The sequence below is a fragment of the Macaca mulatta genome, chromosome 7, assembly GCF_049350105.2.
Source record: "Macaca mulatta isolate MMU2019108-1 chromosome 7, T2T-MMU8v2.0, whole genome shotgun sequence".
Classification (NCBI taxonomy): Eukaryota; Metazoa; Chordata; class Mammalia; order Primates; family Cercopithecidae; genus Macaca; species Macaca mulatta.
The window spans coordinates 98380466-98401472 of record NC_133412.1 but is presented as its reverse complement, the minus strand read 5'-3'; positions in this window follow the sequence as shown (position 1 = coordinate 98401472).

Genomic DNA, 21007 nt, shown 5'->3' with positions numbered 1-21007 from the left:
ACAAGAAAATTCCTTTTGCAAGCTCTTGTATCACTTGCTCACTTAACTTGCCCACCCCAAATTCCATCATGCTAATAGTCAAAAATTGTAGTTCTGGGTTTGCATAGGTATTCTATATGCTTTCTCTGTCTCTTCTTTTGTCCTAACTTTTTTCCCCTAAGACAACTATAAATCATACTAAGTTATTTGATCTCCCTAACGCCCAGGCTGATATTCTGCCAACATGCCCCACTTTAGCCATGACAGTTGTTTATGGCCAGTGTCCATTCTAATTGATAGTCTCACATCTCCTAGATCATTTTCTGGATTTCTCTTATTATTTGAATATTTCTTCCCAATGTTTATAATGTGAATCTTTGCATAGCAAATTGTATGAGGTCCTTCATGCCTGATAATGTTTTTATTCTTCCCTTATATATGAATAACAGTTTGGATGGATATAAAATTATAAATTCAGTGTTACTTATCTTCTTTAAAATTATTTCTTCATTATCTTTTTGTATGTATTGCTACTATTGAGAAATCTGATATCATTCTGATTCTTGTTAGAAATTTGATGTCAATCTGATTCTTGGTCTTCTTTAGATGATTTGCTTGTATACCCTGGAAGATATTCAAATTTTGTATTTGTTTTGATATTGTTACATTTCACATAATGTGTGTTAAATTTCACATAAGTTTATTTTCATAGGGTGCTGGAAGTCCTACCGGAGAAAAATGATATTAAAGGGAGATAGGTAAGTCAGCTTGAAATAATAATTAGTCATGAGGCATTAGGGATACTTCTGAGAAGGGTAGAATCTCTCTCAGATCTGCCCCATACCTGTCTTCCCAGGAACTTCTGGACTACTTCTATGGGAATGAAGGTTGTTTGTTAGAGAAAAGCAAAAGAGTTGCTTCACTAACGTTTCTATAAAACATGGCCTCAAGGTGGAAATACTTTGGTACCCCTTTAGCAGTAATATATAAGGAAGAGGAGTAAAGCATTGCGTGCCTGCTCTGTACCCGACCTTGAGTTTAGTGCTAGGACATTTTACCATATGAAATGATGGAGACTCTGCCCCTCCAGTGATCCAGGGCAACCACAGCCCCAACAAATACAGCCATTCCCAGTGGAATCGGCAGGGGTGCCTGGGAGCTTTGGTGGTGGTGCCTGGCAAAGCAGCAACAAGAACGGGCAGAAGTGGTGGTACCATTGGGACAGGGCAGCATCATGGCAGATGGCCTGGAGCCTAACAGGGAAAGCAGGTGGACACTGCTTTCTACCCAGTGGGTAAAAATCTGGGGTAGAATTGTCTAATACAGAGTGGGAGAGACATTTTCAGATAACTTTAACAAAAGCTACCTTGAGGTTCTATGTTCAGAATCAATTAAGCCATCACATTTCTCTCCAAACATTAATTCCTGCTACACAGAAAATATAGCCATAGAATTGTGAGCTGATGTAGAAGATATAAGATCATAGATCAGTGTTTTAAAGCTGTCTGGGAACTTACTGGCTAAGCTAATCATTGTAACTTTTAAGAGTTGCTCAGCAGTTACTATTGCTGAACCTAAAACACAAATAATAAAGCCCCAGATGTGAGCATCTCTAAGCTATTGGGCTCTGTATTTCCTAAGTGGAATACCACAGAGAGTTTATTTGAGCATTCTTATTTTATATTTTCAAAATAAATGAACTATATTCTCTAGAAGTTAGAATGTAGTACAAAATGCCATCTAAGATGTTAAATTCTAGTCAATTTTGTAAACAGTGGACTTTGGCAGTGGAGAATCAGCTGTATAAAATGGCTTCATCTTTTTAAAACTGATCAAGATTAGTGGAGTCAATGAGATAAATACCAAAAGGGTTGATCCAGGCAGAACCAGCTTGGACAATAGACTTCCTCACTTATGTGAGCTTAATGCTCTCAAGCTCAGCTCTAACCCTGGATCAAACTACTTACACTTCCTCCAAAGACTTAGAGCTAAAAAGTAGAAATCTATTTGATTTTCCTTGAAATATTTTTATACAGTATTTCTATTATCTGATCATAGAGACTATTGATGACTATTTTAAAAGTATAGATAGAGGTATGGGTATGGATACAGAGCTATAAGCTTTCCCAATGCTTTTTATACTTCAAGTACTCCAATACCTAATTCATTTGGAATACAAATTTAATTTTTTCATTATTTCAATCTCAGTGAAAAATTTCCTATCAAACTACCAATATTAAATGTACAACTAAATAGCAAAATGTACTTAATGTGGACTTTACACTGAAAACAATCAGGAATTTTTTAAATGCTGTTTGGTAGGATTCCAAACTTTTTTTACTATAATCTTAAACATGTGTTTATCTTTTGCAGTTATACTTATTTACAATCAAGCTTAAAATAAGACAGCTCGAGGCAGTGATTTACTTTACTTTTTACTTTGAAGGCTTGTTCTTAGTTGATAACATTTCCGAATATTGCCTTAACAAATAAACCCAGTAATTGTGCTTACAGGTAGAGTCCTAAGACCATCTTTGCAGGTGCCAGTTTAAACAGGGTCCCTAGTTAGGGTAACATTAATGCTCAGGGTGCCTGCTGTCTGTTGATGCTACCGGAACTTTAATATACTAAACAGATGTATGATTGGTTCTACCTAAGATTACATTTCTCAACTCCAAATATATTTAAATAAAACTCTTCCATTGAAATTTTAGAAACAACGAAATTATTAGAAAATAAAAAAATACAACTTAAACAGTTACAAATTTGTTAAACCTTAAACATTTCAAATCATTTCATACGTCATTCAAAATAAGACTCTCAAGTCCTGCTGTGAAGCCACTGGCTCCGCGGCCCAGAACTGCTTTGGTTTCCAATGTTTCATCTGTACTTCTACATTTACTTTCTTCATAGCTTTGTGGAAGAGAGCTGTCAGCTCTATAATTCCACAAACTACCTTGTCTTATAATACAAAACCTGTCTTGCATTAATCATAGAAATAGTTTCTACAGGACTTCTCTACCATAGCCGCTGTCCCTTCCTGCCTAAGCTTCCTCTGGCTGTGTCTACTGTCATGGATGCACCATCATCTAGGCTTACAGTCTCACAGCCTCACAGCCCACGTCTGACAACTATGACTTCACCGTGTGATTGCTCAACCTCGTTGATTCTTTACGTATTTTAAGAAACATTTGATTTGATTCTATAATTGGGAGAAAGTAAAAACTAGCTTCCTGACTGAGGGTCATTGTTGGTACATGGTTGTAAGAAATGTATATTAAAATAATTAATGTTCTGTGGTAAGAGGATGTGAATCTTTTTTTAAAAAAAATTAAGACTACAGAGGCTGGTAGAGTTAGATTCACTCATTCATAAACTCATTCATCAATTCTTTCATACAAATTGAATAAATCTTTGTAACTACTCCTGTTCTGTTATTTGACAAATGAGGACACTGAGGCTAAGAGACATATCTGAAGTGTAGTCACCAAGAATCAGAGTGTGGTGTGATGTGGCTCAGTGTGCCCTCTGCTAAGGCAGCGACCCAATGTGGCCACCTCGGGGTGGTTGGCACCCCTGTTTACTCCAGTAGCAACACAGGATCCCAGGAGCAGAGGGAACTCTCTGGCCACAAGCACAGAGGCTTTGATAGGTGACTGTTAAAGCAAAGAAATACATCTTAGGCTCTATGACAGACCTTAAAATAGCTCGCAAGTGTCAACACTGCTTTGAATGACTTTGGAAAGACATCATCACACCCACAACCCAGAGAAAGCTTTTAGTTCAAAGGTGAAGAAGCTTGCATGCCAAGGTCAAGGAGCTGGAGCCTCAGTAATGTTCCAATAATCCAGACACGTATTCATCCCTGCGGGTATTGAGGAATGTTTAAATTTAACTGGAGGAAGTGCTGTCAAAGTTAAAACAAGGAATTCTCTTTTATTTAAAGCACTTGCTCTTGATTCATTCTGGATGGTGAGTAATATATCTTAAGGTGGGAGGGGAATTGACATGCAATTGTAGATGCCTGGTGATGGTTTTCAGCTTGTGTGGCAAAGCTGAAAACTGTCGGGGTGGGGGAATAAATACAGAGAATATCTAAAGTCACTAGAATCCCAAGGTGGCCAAAGTACTCATTAATAGTTTCAAATACTGGGCACAGAATAACTAGTTTTCAAAACAAGTGCACGAATTCATCAGCTGTTACTACCACAAAAGCCAAGCTTGGGAATTGACAGGGCATGTGGCTGGGAAAACTGCTTCTGTTTTGCCTCTAACACAATGTCATAAGAAAGCAGGCATTTAATAAACACTTCGAGTTATCCTGATGAGTTGAGTTTTACCTGTAGTAAGAGTTATAGTAACATCAGTCAAAATTAAGAAAGCTAAAATTCTTATTATATGAAGGTTGCAGAATTATTAAAATAGACAATCTTTGTATTCTTAAAACAAATAAAAATCCAAGAAATGTTAATGATCAGATGAGATGTGCCAGGAAATTTTTTCCACATTTCAACAGGAAGTATAAAAAGTTAATTCACTGAGATTCAAGTACATAATATATTTATTATCTATTAAGACTTTAATAGATAATACATATTTGAATCTCAGTTAACTAAAATTTTAATAGGTAATAAACATATCAGAATATTCAATGCAAGTTATAACCCAAAATGCAAATTAGAAAACAATAACTAAATTAGCACAGATTATGCCCAATGCTGATGAGGATACAACAAACTGGGCAATTCTCTTCTGTTGATAGACATGTTAATTCATTCATTCTTTCTGGGGAAAAAGTAGCAATATACATCTAAAGCCTAAAATTGCTTATAGTTTTGTTTTTTTTTTTTGAGACGGAGTCTTGCTCTGACACCCAGGCTGGAGTGCGGTGGTCGGATCTCGGCTCACTGCAAGCTCCGCCTCCCAGGTTTACGCCACCTCGCCCGGCTAGTTGTTGTTGTTGTTGTTGTTTTTTTTTTTTTTTTTTTTTTTTTTTTTTTTTTTTTTTTGGATTTTTTAGTAGAGACGGGGTTTCATCGTGTTAGCCAGGATGGTCTCAATCTCCTGACCTCGTGATCCACCCGTCTTGGCCTCCCAAAGTGCTGGGATTACAGGCTTGAGCCACCGTGCCCGGCCTGCTTATAGTTTTTAAATCAGTAATTCTTCTTATAGTTATCTTGCCAGGAAAAGTAATTTTAAATACAAAGCGTTATGTAAAATGTGCTTATAACAGCATTATTTTTAACACTAAAAAATCAAAACCAACTTATATGTTTGTGTAAAGTTGGATTCCAAGAATAATTAATAAAATATATAAAATATCCAAACATATGCACACAAGAAAAAAATGTAAATACTAGAAGGAAAATTTTCAAATATCTGGATAATAAGATTCTCCAAATTCTAAGATATGCATGATGCTGTAAAATCCTGCAAAATCCTAGGGAAATAAAGGTATCTTTTTTTAAAGATACCTACTAAAGCACCTTGGAAGTAGGTTTTTTGTGTTTTAGAGTATTTTTCAACTAAGAGGATATCCAGCTTCAGTTTAAGTGAGGTCGCATGTGTCAAAGTCTCTCATTACAAAGTAGCTCTATCCATTCCTGGACCCTTATACAGGTTCTAGCCAGCCATATGAAAACTTGATACTGAAGCCAATCTTTGTGACAAGTACCTACTCCCTTTTCTCTCTGATGAACTGGGCCAAACTCCCCAAGGTTAAAAGCCTTGCACATCCTCATATGAGGTGTTTTTCCATATTTCATACCAGGCCTCCCCAGTCACTGGCTGCATTGAAAATATTACTTGCAGTCCTGTGAATCTTACGCCTGACTGGGAACATACACCTGTCCATGCTAAATGGTTTCATTCTATTATTCAGCTACTCTGTGCTGTTCCTACCAGTTAGATTATAGGCCCCCATAAAGCTGGCGGGCTCAAAACATGAATAGAGCTTTCTCTTTCCTAGAATACTTAAGCATACGCTCTGAAACATGGGAAATCCATCTCTTGGTCACAGTTTGCTAATTTTTACATTAAAAAAATACAACTGGCGGCCGGGCGCGGTGGCTCATGCCGGTAATCCCAGCACTTTGGGATGCTGAGGCGGACGGACCATAAGGTCAGGAGCTCGAGACTATCCTGGCTAACACAGTGAAACCCCCTCTCTACTAAAAAATACATAAATTAGCCAGGCATCGTGGCGGGCGCCTGTAGTCCCAGCTACTCCGGAGGCTGAGGCAGGAGAAAGGCGTGAATCCGGAAGGCGGAGCTTGCAGTTAGCCGAGATCACACCACTGCACTCCAGCCTGGGCCACATAGCAAGACTCTGTCTCAAAAAAAAAAAAAAATACAACCGGCAATGTCACCTGACATACCTAGGGATGTTACACTTGCCCATTTCTGTAAAGAATTCTTGCAGAAAGAAAAAAATATGTTTTCCTTCCTTCTCCAGTCTCATTGATCACTGTGGGCAAGACATCTGTGTGGCACTGGGTATCAGCACAGCATAAACATACAGACCCCAATACACCCCCAAGACTAGGAGAACAGCTGGTGATTCTCTGTGCTGAGCACAGGTGCCTCACTACCTCTTTTCTATGCCTTCTTTCACCATATCCCACCCCCCACCAGTGCCCTTTCATTACAGCTTCCTGATTGGCTTTTCATCCTGATCTCTTTGCCCCCTCACAATTTCTCTGTTATGGGTACTATTCTTTTAAACCTAATTTCTATTCTGATGTATTAGAAATTCCATTGAAAGTTGACTCCTTGAATTTAAAAAAATTAAGGCACTAAGAATTGTCTGGTCTAGAAGAGCTGCTGCCCCACTTCTGAGCGCTCCTGATGAAAGGAGGAAAGGGCAGGCCCACGCCCACACACCAAGTCCAACCCAAGTTCTCTCAGGGGCCTTTGAGTGGCCTAAGAGCTGAGACTGCCTCCATTTTCAAGAAGTCTGACCTCATTGAGGTCTAGCCAATGTAAGGCAGATTTACAAAAGAAAAGGTAAACCAGATAAATTTATTGATAGAAAAACAAAGACTCACCTGGAGGTGGACAGATGAACGAAGACTCAGCAGTGGGAGACTGGTAAGGAATACTTCGTGGCTGGCAACCTGAAAGGGCTGGGAATTAAATGCCAAGTTGCTTTCTTTACTAACTAGAAACAGAAATATCTAAAGTCTTTCCCATTGTCCCAGAAAAACTTTCTGGTTACATTGGCAACTCAGCTTTGTTTGTATGCAATTGTAGAGAAGAAAGAGGAATGGCATAATTTTAAGAAATTGGCTAAAGAACATTAAGGAAAGATTATAATATGAGGAACATCAGGCACCCTAATAGATAACATATTTTTGGTCAAGAATTTCAATACCTTCCTTAAGAGAAACAATTGAAACAGCACGCAGTAGTGTTTTTTTTTTTTTTCTAAGACAGCTAAATTAAGAAGTCACCCATATGCATTCAAGATCTCACCTGAAATTATTTACAAAAATCATGTCTTGAAATCTCAAGGGTAAGAGTGACCCACTCTCAGAACTTATATGTTTTAGCAGTGACTTTGGATAAAGCTGAAATATATTGAGGCATCTCATTAAAAACTGGCCTTTGCTTTATCCAGTCTCACAATCCTCTGAGGAATATGCTAGGGCTGTTTGCAAAGGTAAATTTTACCTATTAGGGAGGCTGAAATGCAGCCTGTCTCCAGAACAGTTAATTGTCTGAATCTTCATTCTTTATATATGATACAATCCACAGCTATAGTTCCCTATAGGAAATTTTGGAAGACTGGGGAAACTATATCTCTATCTAATCTCTCTCTATGTTATCACTTGCCTTAACTAAATATCTCTGAAAATCTCCCTATTCTTTTTGCAATTAAATAAACTTTAAGCCTCTAACTGTATCCATATATATCTTTCTGAAAATCACATTACTGCCCCAATGAGACGACTACACAGGAAGCAATTTTATCTAGACACAGAGAGAGTGTATGTGAACCATTGCCCAGGGTCTCAATTTTCCCTACAAGAAAATGACATGCAATTTGAAAATGTCTATTGGCAATAGTTATTAAACAAACTTGTAGGCATCTACTATGAGCACAGCCTAAATCTGGAATTTAAAAGGATACAAAAGTAAATGACTGTTTTCAAGTAATTTACAACTTAATGGAGAAGATTCAATAAATAAAAAGTGGAGAATAGTAAGTACCACTAAACAGGAAAACAAAATGCCTCAGGAGTTCAGAGAAGGGAGCAATTAATTCCTACTAATTGTCTTAGAAAATGCAAATCAAAACCACAATGAGATACCATCTCATACCAGTTAGAATGATGATCATTAAAAGTGAGGAAACAACAGGTGCTAGAGAGGATGTGGAGAAATAGGAACACTTCTAAACTGTTGGTGGGATTGTAAACTAGTTCAGCCATTGTGGAAAACAGTGTGGCGATTCCTCAAGGATCTAGAACTAGAAATACCATTTGACCTAGCCATCCCATTACTGGGGATATACCCAAAGGATTATAAATCATGCTGCTATAAAGACACATGCACACGTATGTTTATTGCAGCACTATTCACAATAGCAAAGACTTGGAATCAACCCAAATGTCCATCAGTGACAGACTGGATTAAGAAAATGTGGCACATATGCACCATGGAATACTATGCAGCCATAAAAAAGGATGAGTTTGTGTCCTTTGTAGGGACATGGATTCAGCTGGAAACCATCATTCTTAGCAAACTATCGCAAGAACAGAAAACCAAACACCGCATGTTCTCACTCATAGGTGAGAATTGAACAATGAGATCACTTGGACACAGGAAGGGGAACATCACACACCGGGTTCTGAGTATGTCCATGTGAACAACTACACTGCTAGCATGACCAGCATTCAAGAAAGCCAGCACACTAAACATATATAAAACCAAGGACTCTCACAGAGTCTACTTCACTTTCCTGCCACATCTACCAGAGCAGGTACTGGTATCCAAGGCTGGGAGACCTGAAGATGGATCACATCACAGGACTCTTTGCAGACATCCTTTAGCACCAGCCTGGAGCCTGGCAGCCCTGCTGGGTGATTAGACCCAGAAGAGCAGTAACAATCACTGCAGTCCAGCTCTCAAGAAACCACATCCCAGGGGAACAGCAAGAGCACCACATCAAGGGATCACTCCATGAAACAAAAGAATCTGAACAGCAGTCCTTGAGTTTCAGACTTTTCCACTGAAATAGGCTACCCAGAACAGTAATTCTGGGTAGCCTATGATAAGGAACCAGAAAAGTAATTATGGTAATATGAACAAAACAGGATTCTATAATACCCCCAAAAGATCACAACAGCTCCCTAGCAATGGATCCAAACCAAGAAGAAATCTCTGAATTGCCAGATACAGAATTTAGAAAGTTGACTATTAAATTATTAAAGGAGATACCAGAGAAAGGTGAAAACCAACTCAGAAATTTTTTTAAAATACAGGATATGGATGAAAAATTTTACAGAGAAATAGATATCATAATGAAAAAGCAATCACAACTTCTGAAAATAAAAGACACACTTAGAGAAGTACAAAATACACTGGAAACTTTCAACAATAGACTAGAACAAATAGAAGAAAGAACTTTAGAGCTCAAAGACAAGGCTTTCAAATTAACCCAACTAGAGAAAGAGAAAGAAAAGGAATTTTAAAAACTGAACAAAACCTCCAAGAAATTTGGGATTATGTTAAACAGCCAAACTTAAGACTAATTGGTGTTGCTGAGGTAGAAGAAAAACCTAAAAGTTTGGAAAACTTATTTGAGGAAATAATTGAGAAAAACTTCCCTGGCCTTGCTATATATCTAGACATCCAAATACAAGAAGCTCAAAGAACATCTGGGAAATTCATCACAAAAAGATAATCACTTAGGCACTTAGTCATCAGGTTATCTAAAATTAAGACAAAGGAAAGAATCTTAAGAGCTGTGAGACAAAAATCATCAGATAACCTATAAAGAAAAACTTATCAGATTGACAGCAGACTTCCCAGCAGAAACCTTACAGGCCATAAGGTATTAGGGTCCCATCTTCAGCCTCCTGAAACGAAATAATTGTCAGCCAAGGATTTTGTATCCAGTGAAACCAAGCTTCATAAATACAGGAGAGATAAAGTATTTTTCAGACAAAGAAACAGAGAGAATTTGTCACTACTAAGTCAGAACTACAAGAAATGCTAAAAGGAATTCTAAATCTTGAAACAAAACCTCAAAATACACAAAAATAGAACCTCTTCAAAGCATAAATCTCACAGGACCTAGACATAACAGAAAAAAAAAAGCTATTGCCGGGCGCGGTGGCTCAAGCCTGTAATCCCAGCACTTTGGGAGGCCGAGGCGGGCGGATCACAAGGTCAGGAGATCGAGACCACAGTGAAACCCCGTCTCTACTAAAAATACAAAAACTTAGGCGGGCGCGGTGGCGGGCGCCTGTAGTCCCAGCTACTCAGGAGGCTGAGGCAGGAGAATGGCGGGAACCCGGGAGGCGGAGCTTGCAGTGAGCCGAGATCGCGCCACTGCACTCCAGCCTGGGCAACAGCGTGAGACTCCGTCTCAAAAAAAAAAAAAAAAAAAAAAAAAAAAAGCTATTAAGGCAACAACTAACATGATGAATGGAACAATATCTCACATCTCAATACTAACTTTGAATGTAAATGGCCTAAATGCTCCACTTAGAAGATACAGAATGGCAGAATGGATAAGAACTCACCAACCAAATTTCTGCTGTCTTCAAGAGATTTACCTAACACATAAAAGATTCACATAAATTTAAGGTAAAGGGGTGGGAAAAGACAGTCCACACAAATGGAAGCCAAAAGTGAGAAAGAGTAGCTGTTCTTATACAGATAGACAAAACAAACTTTAAAGCAACAACAGTTAAAAAAGACAAAGATGGATATTATATAATGATAAAAGGACTAGTCCAACAGGAAAATATCACAACCCTAAATATATATGAGGCTAACACTGACAATCCCAAATTTATAAAACAATTACCGCTAGACAAACAAAATGAGATAGACAGCAATGCAATAATAGTGGGGGATTTCAATACTCCACTGATAGCACTAAACAGGTCACCAAGACAGAAAGTCAACAAATAAACTATGGACTTAAACTATAAGCTAGAACAAATGGACTTAACAGATATTTACAGGACATTCTACCCAATAGCTGCAGAATAGACATTCTTTTCCCAGCACATGGAACAGTCTCCAAGATGGATCATGATAGGTCACAAAATAAGTCTTAATACATTTAAGAAAATAGAAATTATATCAAATATCCTTTCAGACAACAGTAGAATAAAAGTGGAAATTAACTCCAAAGGGAACTCTTCAAACTATACAAATACAAGGAAACTATATAGTCTGCTCTTGAATGATCTTTGGGCCAATAATGAAATCAAATGGAAATTTAAAAAATTATATGAGCTGAACAATAATAGTGACACAACTTATCAAAACCTCTGGGATACAGCAAAAATAGTGCTAAGGGAAAAGTTTGTAGCATTAGATACCTACATCAAAACTCTAAAAGAGCACAAGTAGACAATCTAAGCTCACACCTTGAGAATCTAGAGAAATAAGAACAAACCAAAACCAAACCCAAACCCAGCAGAAGAAAGAAATAACAAAGATCAGAACAAAACTAAATGAAAAATACAAAAGATAAATGGAACAAAAAACTAGTTTTTGTTGTTGTTGTTGTTGTTGTTGTTTTGGTGGGGGGAGACGAAGTCTTGCTCTGTCTCCCAGGCTGGAGTGCAGTGGCACGACCTCAGCTCACTGCAACCTTTGCCTCCTGGGTTCAAGCGATTCTCCTGCCTCTGCCTCCTGAGTAGTTGGGATTACACACACGTGCCACCATGCCTGGCTAATTTTTGTATTTTTAGTAGAGACGGGGTTTCACCATGTTTGTCAGGTTGGTCTCAAACTCTTGACCTCATGATCCGCCCTCCTCAGCCTCGCAAAGTGCTGGGATTATGCAAAGTGCGTGAGCCACCACCCCCCGCCAAAAACTAGTTCTTTTAAAAGATAAACAAAATCAATAGATCACTAACAAGATTAAACAAGAAAAGAAAAGACCCAAATAAACTCAATTAGAAACGAAACAGGAGATATTACAACTGAGACCACAGAAATACAAAAAGTGGTCTAAGAACACGAATAGATAATTCTCAAAAGAAGATATACAAATGGCCAAAAAATATGAAAAAATGCTTAACATCACTAATTATTAGGGGAAATGCAGATTTAAAAGCACAATGAGATGCCACCTTCTGCGAGAATGGCCATAATTTAAAAATCAAAAAATAATGGATGTTGGCATGGATGTGGTGAGAATGGAACACTTTTACACTGCTGGTGGGAATATAAACTAGTACAACCACTATGGAATACAGTGTGGAGACTCCTCAAAAAACTAAAAGTAGAACTACTATTTGATCCAGCAATCCCACTACTGGATATCTATACAGAGGGAAAAAAAGTCGTTATATGAAAAAGACACTTGAACACACATGTTGATAGCAGTACAATTCACAATGTCAAAAATATGGAACCATACTAAATGTCCATTTACCAAGGAGTGGATAGCTGGGCATAGTAGCTCATGCCTGTAATCCCAGCACTTTGGGAGACTGAGGCGTGTAGATCATCTGAGGTCAGGAGTTCAAGACAAGCCTGGCCAACATGGTGAAACCCCATCTCTACTAAAAATACAAAAATTAGCCAGGCATGGTGGCAGACTCCCATAATTCCAACTACTTGGGAGGCTGAAGCAGGAGAATCCCTTGAACCCAGGAGGTGGAGACTGAGGTTGCAGTGAGCTGAGACCACACCATTGCCCTCCAACCTAGTTAATAAGAGTGAAACTCCATCTTAATGAAAAAAAAAAAAAAAAAAAAGAGTGGATAAAGAAAATGTGGTAAATATACACAATCAAATATTACTCAGCCATAAAAAGGAATAAAAGAATGTCTTTTGCAGCAAGTTGGAGTTGGAGACCATTATTCTAAGTAAAGTAACTCCAGAATAGAAAACCAAATATCATATGTTCTCACCTATAAGTGGGGGCTAAGCTATGGGGACATGAAGGCATAAGAATGATACAATGAAATTTGGGAACTTGGGTAGAAGAGGGTCTGGGGGGAGAAATAAAAGACTACACGTTGGGTACAATGTATATTGCTCAGGTGATAGGTGCACCAAAATCTCAGAAATTATCACTAAATAACTTATCCATGTAACCAAAAACTACCTGTTCCTCCACAAACTAGTGAAACATTTTTAATAAGAAAAAAAAAAACAGAAAAGAAAACATTCTATCCAGAAGCCACCAGAAGGAACATAACCCTGCCAACACCTTGATTTTAGCTACATTAAAACTTATTTTGGACTTGAGAACTCTGAGATAATAAATTTGTCTTGTTTTAAAGCACTAAATTTATAGTAATTTGTTACAGTAGCAACAGGAAACTGCACATCAATTCACACCACAGAACTTGGGTAGACTCAGGAATTGGAAACCACAGACACCTCTGAAGCTGATGTCAGAAATAGGCAGAAAAACAGGTCAATATGAAGTCTAAATAAGGAGGACTTTGACCACCAGTTCTCCTCTCTTACTTTATGTAGCCAGGTGACATCTCCTCTCCCATCATCACAGGAACAGACTATTTTATGTTCTAGAAAAATGGAACCAGGGAAGCTCCAAATTTGATAAAATCTGGCACAGTGGAGGGAAGGGCTGAGGCACCAGGCTGAAAACCATCTGCTTACAGAATGATGAAGATGCCAACCCCTTCCCTAGACTCACAGTCTCTCAGCACAGGAGAACAGAGGGTCTCTCTCTGAGGAAACATCTCCAGATGCAGCATGTCAGGGTCCATCAGCAATCATCTGGTTCCTGCTTTGTTCCCTACAGAGAAGTCTGGCAGCTGAGAAGCCCCAGCTATGCACACAGAGTTTCCTCCCAGTATTTGAGATCTCCACTCCAAAATATGAGTGGGTAGACAAGACACAAGATGTTTGAGACAGACAGACTAGGTTCATATCCTGACTCCAATACTAAGTGTGTGACCATTGTCAATCTAATTAACCTTTCTTTACCTAAATGTTCATATCTGTAAAATAGAATAAGATTTTTACTTCATAAGGTTGTCGTAAAGATTAAATGAGATTTTAGATAAAAAGCATTCATAAGGCCGAGTGCAGTGGCTCATGCCTGTAATCCCAGCACTTTGGGAGGTCGAGGCAGGCAGATCAAAATGTCGGGAGATCGAGACCATCCTGGCTAACACAGTGAAACTCCGTCTCTGCTAAAAACACAAAAAATTAGCCAGGCATGGTGGCACGCGCCCGTGGTCCCAGCTACTTGGGAGGTTGAGGCAGGAGAATTGCTTGAACCCAGGAGGCAGAGGTTGCAGTGAGCCGAGATCACACCACTGCACTCCAGCCTGGATGACAGAACAAGACTCCATCTCAAAAAAAAAAAAAAAAAAAAACAAAACCATAATAGTGAGTAAACGAAGACAAAGTTCAAAATAAAAATGAACACAAATAAAAAAATTCAGATGAAAAACAGATCATGTAGGGATCCAAAGAAAATTTTATGAATAAAAATGTCCTTTAATATCTTCAGATGAAATGAGAATATGCTATAATAAATTAAAGAAAGGCTCTTAAAAATTAAAAATATGATATCAGTAATGAATATGTCCACAGAATTGTTGAAAAACAAGGTTTAAATAGTCTCCCAGAAAGTGGAATATGACACAGACATGAACAATATATTTTTTTAAAAAAGGTAAGAAAATTCAAGGATCAATCAGGGGCACCCCACTGTTGCTGCACCCTCTGATTATGTAGGTTTGTATCTGGCATACCTACTCTTCCATTTTCACTTTTCCTTTTCACTTTTCCATTTCCTATTTTCCAGTCTTGGTAGACAAAGCATATTTACCAAGTAGTAGCATTTGCAGGGATAAAATTTTGCGTTTTGAACCACAACTACATAGTTTGTAAATAATCTATATCATAATACCAGAGGCAAAATATATTGTTTCCAATCTTCTCCCTGGTTCTCATTTCCTTTAAACCTTATCAGTAAATACTTAGGAACCATTTCTTTATCTCATCATTTCAACCTAATTCATTTGGGCAGGTAGCCTCCAACCAATTTTCATTCCTATTTAATTTCCATTATAAATGTGAAAGAGAAGATGAAGAAAAAAAAATGATAAAGTCATAAAAATCACAGTTTCAAGATGCTTCACAAGAACAGTTGTGTTCAAATTACTTTAGTTTATTAATTCTTCACTTTTATGTTATATGGTCTGTGTATTCCTAAACCCCTTTTGTCTTATCTGTTCCTGAGTACTACCTAAACTTTTTTTTGTTTTTGAGACAGGGTCTTGCTCTGTCACCCAGGCTGGAGGGCAGTGTGTAACCACAGCTCACTGCAGTCTCAATCTCCTGGGCTCAAGTGATCCTCCTGCCTCAGTCTCTTGAGTAGTTGAGACTACAGGAATGTACCACCACACTGTGTGTGTGTGTGTGTGTGTGTGTGTGTGTGTGTGTGTGTGTGTAGGTGGGGTCTCACTATGTTACTCAGGCTGAGCTCAAACTCCTGGATTCCAGAAATCTTCCCACCTTGGCCTCCCAAAGTGCTGAATTTACAGGTGTGAGCCACCACACCCAACCACTTTAACTCTTACAACCTACTTTTGTTTTTTTGTTGTTGTTTTTGCTTTTTTTAAAATTTTTTTATTTTTTTTATTTTTGTGGCGGAGTTTCTCTCTTGTTGCCCAGGCTGGAGTGCAATGACGCGATCTCTGCTCCCTGCAGCCTCTGCCTCCCAGTTTCAAGCAATTCTCCTGCCTCAGCCTCCCAAATAGCTGGGATTACAGGTGTGAGCCACCGCACCCGGCCACAACCTGTTTTCCAGTCTTTTTAGCAATATGTTTTTCATTAGCTGAAATACCTCATTCTTCTATAAAAAGTGTGATAAGAGGGGGAAAAAATTAAAGAAAAAGGAAAAGAAAAAATTGTTGAAATTCAGAGAACTTCATTATTCTTCATGAAGCACATTATTATCAGCTTCTATAAAATTGAGCCTGAAATCCTCAGTCCCAGTTATGGTTTCATTTATGCAGGTGTTAAACCCTTTCAACGACCCAGTATAGGTTTATGTAAAATTACCATTAGTTACATTTGTTTACATCAGTGTTTAGCCAGATGAAAACTGGTAAAAACAAAAAATCAAGAGCTGCCTTTTGAAAAGTAATTTTTTTAATAAGAAGATTTTTAAAAATCTTTTTGTTAAAAAAATAGTATTTGTAAAAATAGTTATGATTTGGGGTCCCAACCCTGATGTGTTTATCTAAAGGATATAAGCTTCAGGTCACATTTAGCACCAGCTAGTAGCATTGTTTTTATTGATTTTACTTTCTTTATTTTTTGATTATTGTGCAATTCAAGAAACTGGTTTCCCTAGCAGAAATAGATAAAATGTCAAGGAAGAAAACACCAGACTTTACAAATGAGATTTTAGGATTGTGGGTGGATTTACATCAGCTTTTTCTTACTCATTCATTATCTCCATGACTAATAAAAAGTAAGCTCTCTTAATACATTTAATAGGGTTCTCACTGAATAAAATACATCATTTAAATCAGCTAGATCCCTTGACCTTCAAGGCAAAATCCCAAAGCAGCTGAAACAAACACCAAATGAAAAACTGCCACCAAAACTCATTCTACGTCTGAGAATGGACAGACCAAATATACCAAGTGAAAGCATGCCAAACTTACATAAGCATCATACATGGAAAGTTGATAGATGTTGTTCCTCAATCCTTATGAATCTCAAAACAATACCCCACCCCTCTCTCTCAAAGCTAAACCATAACAAAGCTGACCTTGGTCAATGACATCATCTGGTGGTTGCCACAAAAGACTGCCCAAACCACCTTCTTCCTCAGGTGTCCCCAACCCCATTCGTGGTTTCACTTTCTGCTGTTTCAGGTACCTGTAGCCAACCACAGTCCAAAATTATCAAATAGAAAATTCCAGAAATAAGCAATTCGTAAGGTGTAAATTGTATGCCATTCTGAGTAGTGCAATGAAATCTCCTTCCTGCTCCTTCCAGTTTGGGATCTGAACTTTCCTTCGCCCAGCATATTCATGCTGTTCACGTTTAATAACTTGGTAGCTATCTTGATTATCAGATCTGCTATTGCATATCACAGTGTCTGTGCTCAAGTAACCCCTATTTTACTTAATGATGGCCCCACAGCAAAGGAATAGTGATAATGGCAATTCAGATATGCCAAAGAGAAGCTGTCAAGTGCTTTTATTAAATGGAACATGTTCTACTTAAGAAACAAAGAAAAATATTATGCTGAAATTGCTAAGATCTACAGTAAGAATGAATCTTTCATCCATGAAATTGTAAAGAAGAAAAAAAAATGTGTTTGTGTTTTGCTGTCTTGCCTCAAACTGCAAAAGTTACAGCCACAGTACATGATACATGCTTAGTTAAGATAGAAAACACATTAAATTTGTGGGTAAGATATAAACAGAAATGTATTCTGATTTATGGTAGCAGAGTCTAGTACTATCCAAATTTCCAGGCATCCACTGGGTGTGTTGAAATATACGCCCTGCAGATAAAAGGATGCTACTGAATAGTGATTCCACTCTTTTATTACTTGTAACTGTTTATTTCACTTCTATCCCTGAGGGCAAGAAAACGTTTAGAATTTTCAAAATAATTCCATGAGCTTGTATTTTGTATTTTGTTTTGTTTTTACCAAAGTAAAATATTAACAAGTGTAGTAAATTCAAAATATATAGAATTCACAAATTAAAATCACACACAAAAAGTAAGATAAAAGTGTAAAAATATTTTAAAATGTAAAAAATAATCACATTTAAACCCACCATCCAAACCAACACTAATAACTAGGCATGGTGGCCCATACCTGTAATACCAGCTACTCAGGAGGCTGAGATGGGAGGATCCCTTGAGCTGAGGTGGTCAAGGCTTCAGTGAACTGTGATTGTGCCACTACCCTCTAGCCTGGGTGACAGAGGATAACACAAATGAGCTGCCCACAACCCCATTAAAGTACAAAAAAGGAATTTTTTAAGAACTAAATCCACAAAGATGGGAAGTCCTGGAGAAACAGCAACAAAATTTTGGAAGATGGAAAGCAGATCATGAGAGGGAATTGACTTACAGACCCAAGGCAAAGATGTCTAAAGCCAACAGTTAAGAAAGCTGATAAATTAGATGATTTACACTGTAAATTCCAGCTACCTGTAGGACTAGGAGTAAGTAATGAAGACAGAGAGGTTAACATAAGGAAAATTTAATTATAGTTGTGTGTGTAGCAGTTAGATCCTTTTCCTCACAGCATGCTGAAAGATGACCATCTTTCCCAACACCAGGAGAAATGTAGAGTTTTGCCTTCAGAAGGGAAAAACAGGGTTTCTGAACCAGGGAATGACTCAGGCATAATTGAGGAATTGGGTACCATACATAAAAGGGAAATTAGGATAGCAAATGCTTGTTAAGTGCTCTACACTAAGTGCTGAGACCTTTAGCCACCTGGCCATAACTTCCCACAGCTCTGGGAGCCAGACTTTGCCCCATTAGAAAGAGCTGAAATTTTTACCTGAATAACCTCAGAGAATAAGACAAGGAAAGAACAGCAAATCACCCTAAGTGAAACTCAAATCGCCCCACATTCCGTGAGCACTTTAGGCTCTCACTTTTAATCCAAGCAGACAACAAAGGGTCAAGGAACATTTGAAGAAATTGGTTTATGAGACAGATAAAGACAAAAACAAACTGGAAAAGAATAATTTACAGAAAACAGAGATAATGCCACTAGAAAAAAAAAAAAACTTAATCTGTACTTACCCTCAGAGTAATAAGAGAAGTTACTTCCATGAAGTATGATGCTACCTTTTTTAAAAGCTCTTGAAAATTAAAAATATGGTAACAGAAAAGTTTTTTAAATCAATAGAACAATTAGAAGATACATTTGAGAAAATCTCCCAGAAAGTAAAGTAGGAAGATAAACAAATAGAAAAAAAAAGAAATTGAAGGAGGAAGCAAAAAATATAATGTTCAAATATTAGGTTAATTTGAATAAGAGTTCCAGAAGGCAAAGTAACAGGTGGGAGGATATCATAAATAAAATAATTTAAGAAAATTTCCCAGGACTAATAGACCTGATTTTCCAGGTTGAAAGGAGCCACCAAGTGCTCAACACAATAGGTGAAAACTTTTCAAAACATTAAGGACCCGGAGAAGATACTGAAAGCTCCTGGGAATTTAAAAAAAAAAAAAAAAAAACAGATAATATGCTACAATACAAAAATGAAGCATCAGAATGACTTCTGACTTATCAGCAACCCTGGAAGCTGAAGGATTGTGAAGCAATACCTGCAAAATTCTGAAAAGAAATTACTTCCAACAGAGAATTCTATACATGTCAAATTATCAAGCAGGTGGAAACGTAAAACAAAGATATTTACTGATGTACAACATCTCAAATTTATTTGTCACATACCCTTTCTCAAAACATAACTGGTAGTCATGTTCCAACAAAATGAGAAAGTAAACTAAGAAAGAAGAATACATAAAATGTAAGAAGCAATGCCTTCAACCAAAGAGAACAGTGAAGAGAATGTCCAGGGTGATGGGGAAGGAAGAATCCAGGTTAACCACTGCATTCGAAGAGAAAGGGAAACTGGTTTAGATCAGGACATATCAAAACATTTGTGCCCAAGGACAGCACAAGGCACCATATCTGTAACCATACATCCATTCAGAGGGAACAGGTAGATACGGATAAGGTCAACCAAACCATCATTTTATTGATGTTATCCACACTAAAGATAGCATATGGCTGCAACTGAAAGATGAGACCATAAAGAAGTATGTTTCGGCTGGGCGCAGCGGCTCTCACCTGTAATCCCAGCACTTTGGGAGGCCAAGGCAGGTGGATCACTTGAGGTCAGGACTTTGAGACCAGTCTGGCCAACATGGTGAAACCCCACCTTTACCGAAAATAGAAAAATTAGCTGGGCATGGTAGTGGGTACCTGTAATCCTAGCTACTTGTGAGGCTGAGGCAGGAGAGTTGCTTGAACCTGGGAGGCGGAGGTTGCAATGAGCTGAGATTGCGCCACTGTACTGCACTCCAACATGGGTGACAGAGTGAAACTCCATTTCAAAAAAAAAAAAAAAAAAAGAGAGAGAGAGAGAGAAATATGTTTCTAGTAAGGTTTTCAATAAAGCCTGACATCACTGTCTTACTGAACTTCTTGACAAGAGCCTTCTGGTCCTCATCAACTTCAATGCCAATTATACATAAATCTATCCAAATAATTCAGATTTTTAGATATTTATGTGTGTGTTAATGCATGTATACATACAAACACTTGCCTATTCATAGAATATCTCTGGTACACTGAAATCTCAGCCTTTACCTCTGTACAATTCATCCATATAACCGAAAAACACTTGTACCCCAAAAGCTATTGAAATAAAAACAAACAATAGTATCTCTGGAAAGATACACGGCAAATCCACAATGTACACTTTCCTCCTAGGGAAAGCAACTGGGCCAGCAGGATTAAAGAGGTATGAGGAAGACTCACTTTTTTCAGTAGTTATCTTTTTGCCTCTTTTGATTTCTCAAATACAGACTTATTAAACAAATAAGACAAAATTATTTTACCCACAAAATAATAATAAGGTGCATTAAGGTGCATTATCTGCTATTTCCATCTCCCCATCAAGCTGTTCATTTTGCTTACCCACACACTTGTTTTTAACACTTTTCTTCATTTAGCTCACTATTTCATTTTTTGCCTAATTATCTTGTAGGAAGAATAGGGAAATCTATCTTTTCATTTCACTTGTGAGGCAAAAAAAGTATCCTAATTATGTCTGATCTGCCTAAGAGT